The following is a 5,000-nucleotide window of genomic DNA, read 5'->3' as shown; positions in this document are numbered from 1 at the left end:
TAAAAGCTCGTACGGTTGTTTTTGTTTCTATAATACTGAATAATAACATGATAAGGTCTGATTGGTTGAGAATGAATTTCAATACAAGCAGGTAATTGCCCCACGTCATCGATATCTATATTTATTCATTAACCAATTTATTCGTCAGCATTTACAGAACTGTATTTTATATATATATATTATATATATATATATATATATATATATATATATAATATAAAACATATGTTACGCATAATGTGGATAATTGCCTAATGTGAACATTAGGCAGAAAATTGCCTAATGTGTACATTAAGCAAGCAGTTTGCTTAAAGTTTACAATTTGTTAACATTAGGCCAAACATGCCTATTGTTCAAATTAGGCAGCTCAATTTTGCCCGATGTGAATACGACTGCCTAATCTAAACATATATTATGGTTTAGTGTAGAAATGGAAATTAATTCAACAGACAACCCACGGGAGGTTACAAGAGAATGAAACATGGTTAATGTAGAGACAGCTAAAAGAATTCCAATTTATTTGAATAAATACAAACATAATTAATGCAATATCAGTAAAAAAGAATAAGTCAATAGATCTCAGGGTTCAGTTGAGTCCAGTCAGAAATTTCTGCATGATCTGCCCGAGTGACAGTGCGAGTTGCATTCAAATTTTTTTCTTAGGCAGCTGCATCGTCCTGATGTACATTGAGTAGTACATTGACACTTTATATATCCTTGCCCGCCAGTGGCTCTGGCTGTTGCTTTTCTAATCGATAGGCAGATATCAGGAACTTCTCCAGACTTTATCAGGGCCTGTTTGATTGCACTTAGATCAGCTGCTGTAAATTTTGGTCCAAGAATTCCCTCCCGACAACCTACAGTGTATAGTCCATCTTGTTCCTTGAGGACGACCACTAACAGATTTTTAGGATCTGTTGGACCACGATCGACATCCGGGACCATCAGCGTAGCACACTGACCAATGGATAATGGCTTAAGTGACAGACCCAAAGTTATGAACAACATTCGAACAACACTCCAGTTACAGTGGTTCGTCATTCAATTCACATTAGGCAAAATACCCTCGCCTAATCTGAAAATCATGCATAATGTTGACAATAGGCAAGTAATTTGCCTATTGTCAACATTGTGCAAAACCAATTGCCTAATATGGAGATTAGGCAATTTTTCTGCCTAATGTTCACATTAGGCAATTATCCACATTATGCGTAACATATTGTTTTATATATATATATATATATATATTAATTATTATATAATATATATATATAGATATATATTATATATAGATATATATATATATATATATATATATATATATATATATATATATATATATATATATATATAGTATATATATATATCAGCGATCTCGTTGGGTTCAAGGGTTAAGATCTCAATAACTAGATCAATAACTTGGTAGAACCAATGAAAAAGGATGACAGCGAACAGAAAGTAGTCGACTGAGCAGTGTAAAACAGAGTTAAAAACACTAATTAGTGCACACCAGGTATGCTGTAATAACTAAATTAGCTAGAACTAATTCTAAAGTTAACACTTAGAGTAAAAACATGATTTCCTTCGACGCAGTTGAGACAAAACTGCGAGATGCAAATTAACGCTCAAATAATAGCGTCTATGATTACTTAGAAATGCTTCGTTTGCAAGTATTTCTGTTTAACACCGTAGAATGACACACAGGTAGACACAACAGCACTGCTGGTACATCTGCAAGATATTCGGAGTTGTAGCCACTGGGACGAGGGATATGGCAAAGAGTGTACTTTACTTTTGAGGTGCAAGCACAAAGCAAAACCTCATTGAATTTTGCATTAAGTTCCAAGCAAAAAATATCACACGACAGATTGACGCCTAAGGCACAACTAACATCGCTTATTAAACTATGACTATATCACTGAAAAAAAATTTGTATGCCTCTGCACTGGGTCACATTTTCACTGGAAAGAGAATTTGGGAAACAAATTCAAAGGGTGTTTGAGGATTTAGGAACGGGAATTGGGATTACAGGCACTGGTTTAAATCGAAAATACAGTTCTCTTGGCACATTACCTGATATGTCATTGGACTTGATGTTCCTTGTAGTGTGAGCCAGTGGGGTTGATGGCCGAGGAAGCTGGTATCTTCTTGTTGCCAATGAAGGGAGTAAGTAGGGCGCGACTGGATTGGCTGATCCCACAAGGTCGATGGTAGAAGGTTGTGGCTGTGATGGTGAGTTTGGGATTCGTCTGAGTATGAGTCCGTTATGGAAGGGCCTGTAGGTTTCTAGCATAAGCCCAGGCACTGGGCTGGATGAGTTCTTCTCAACTCGAAAAGTGGACAGCTGGTTCTGGCGTATGTCTATCGTGACTATAGCCTTCTTCCTACTGTACTGATTTGTAAGGGTGATCCCAGGACCTTATATCCCCGTCGGCAGCCGCCATCTTCGATGTTTTCCGATTGGTAGCTTCCATTGTTTCTTCATCAAAGGTAGAGCTGGAGGAGAACAATATTTTGACAGAAATGAGTGTCTCTATAGGAACAATAATTAATGGAAGGGGCGTCACTGAGGAGAGAGAGGTTAAGAATGAGCGGAGTTACTAGGTGCGATAGGGTTAGGGTCAGGTCAAAGTTCAATGTCCCGTGACAGGGTCACGAGGGGTCGGCCACTGGAGCGGAGGTGTTAAAGAAGGTATTGCGTCCCTAAGGAAATTTATACAAAAATGGGGGGAGAAGTGTGAAGACAAAGTCTAAGTCTTGTACCCTTCCATGAATCTTGTGAACGAGTGCAGGTGTGTATATGCAGGTGGCCAGCTAGTTTGGATGGTGTGAAGCGCTAATGACAGCTGGAGGTCGTTAAAAGTGATTTTACAGAATTGAATAAGGAATTAAATAATAAGCTTAAGGGACGGACATCACTAGGAAATCATCTGAAGGAAACGTTAAGGTTGATGCAGGTGGTCTCAAAGGGTTACCACAGTCTCCTCTGCCGCCAATCATAGAATTCTTTGGGAATTCTCTCAAAGTGCCTGGATGTCACCCTATTGTATTCACTGTGTCTTGAAAGGAAATTTTAAGACTGTGAAGGGTACGTTAAGTGAAATGGAGCTAAACTGGGCTTATTTTGATACGAAGCTGATTTATCATGACATTAAGGGCTTGAAGGTAAGGTATCTGGGAGTGTCTGATTTATTTGACAACGAGATGAATTGGATTAATTTTCCCTGGCATTCCTTTGTGTCGCTCCTGTCTGGAGGTAGAAAACAGCTCATAGCAAATCACCTGGGTTTCTGTACTAAAACCAACCCACATTTTTCCCTTTAATTCACACGTTCTTTACGTTGAGAAAATTTAAATAGAGAAAAAATGCAAGCTTCATGAAGTGACACATGCGACAACTCCTCGCAAAAGAAAACGTTTAACACCCTTACAGGTGTGAATACCTTGAAGAGATTAAATTTATTTTTTGAAAACTAAAGAATTAAACTCTCTTTCAATGCACACTCCTGAAGGAAAATCATATAATGGTATAATTCAAAATTAACTAGAAGTATAGACAAAATTTCCAGCAAAATATATTAAGTGAAAAGGTACAATTCAAAATTCTTTTTATCACGAATCTAAAATTATTATGTAATGCAGACCTCTTAGAACTTTATGTATTCATTCATACAAACATAATAAGCCTGTGGCAGGCTTAAGGATTTGCCTTTTCAGTGACAGGTCACTGACCATTTCCAGTGCCGTAAGTGGCACGTGAGCATCAGGCGCGCCACCCTGGATGCAAGATCCTATGAAAGTATGGTGGAAAAGTTTGTTTGGAGGATGAAATGAAATCTATAAGAGCAAAACAAGGGAGCAATAGCGAGTAACTATTCTTCCTCTGCAATGAAAGAAGTAATCGAAAAATGGAAGACATGGATATTCCCTGGGGATAGACTAATGTCTAGATAAGACGCAGCTATTGCATTATCTGTACCTTTGATGTATTTTCTCCTCTAGTTGTACTCCTGCATATCAAGGCTCCATCACATTAGCCTTTTTTTTTTATTTTAAACCATGTCAGGTATCGTAGAAGGTTATAGTCTGTCAGAATAGTTAGAGGAAATTTAGGTCAGTGATAAGCCTCATAATGTTTCATAGCGAGTACCATGCCCAGTAACTCCTTTTCTATTGTGCTGTACTGGGTTTCAGGTGGATTTAGCTTCTTGGAGAAATACGGACGGGATGCCGTATCCCTTCTGTAATCTGGTACATGACTGCCCCTACCCCTAAGTCGCTTCCATCCACTGCCATCTAGAACGGCTAGTTGTAGTCAGGTGTATGCAGAACAGGTTGGCTTATTAGCACAGCCTTGAGATGGTTGTCTGCTTTCTCGCACTCCTCAGTGCACTTGTAAGTTTTATTCCCCTTGAAAAGGTTAGTTATTGGGGCCACTGCGTCAGAGACATTAAATTATGGATTAAATCTAAAGTAATGAACCATCCCCACAAACCTCTCTGTTTCTTACTTGGTCTGGGGGTAGGTATTGGCTTATCCTGTATAGCCTGTATGTTTGCGTCTATGGTCATGATCTTACCACTTCCCAAAATATGTCCCAGGTATGTGATTTGAGCCGACCCAAACTGGCCCTTCTGTAGGTTGATTACCAGATAAACCATATATGATCCGCCAAATATGATCCGCGAAAAATCAAAGAAGCATCATGTTTAAATTTAACCAGTCCTGAAATCCTGGAGATAATGGAGAAGCTGCAGTATAGCCAGTTATTATTCGTTATTAAAATGAAATAATGCTTAAAATTGCAACCTTATGTAGTTTCAGTTTTCAAATGAAGAAATCAAAATTGTTCTTAGAATAAATTACGCTTTAAACAGAAGTTAATGGTAATTCTGGTTTCTATTTCGGCAACCGTTTTGTTATTTTATGTATTGACAAACTTCTACTCCGTTGATACGAAACTATACACTGATTACAGCACAGCCCTGGAATGTAATTCG

Source organism: Macrobrachium nipponense, chromosome 1 (genome assembly GCF_015104395.2).
Source record: "Macrobrachium nipponense isolate FS-2020 chromosome 1, ASM1510439v2, whole genome shotgun sequence".
Classification (NCBI taxonomy): domain Eukaryota; kingdom Metazoa; phylum Arthropoda; class Malacostraca; order Decapoda; family Palaemonidae; genus Macrobrachium; species Macrobrachium nipponense.
The sequence above is the reverse complement of the archived record's forward strand: the minus strand, read 5'-3'. Positions refer to the sequence as shown.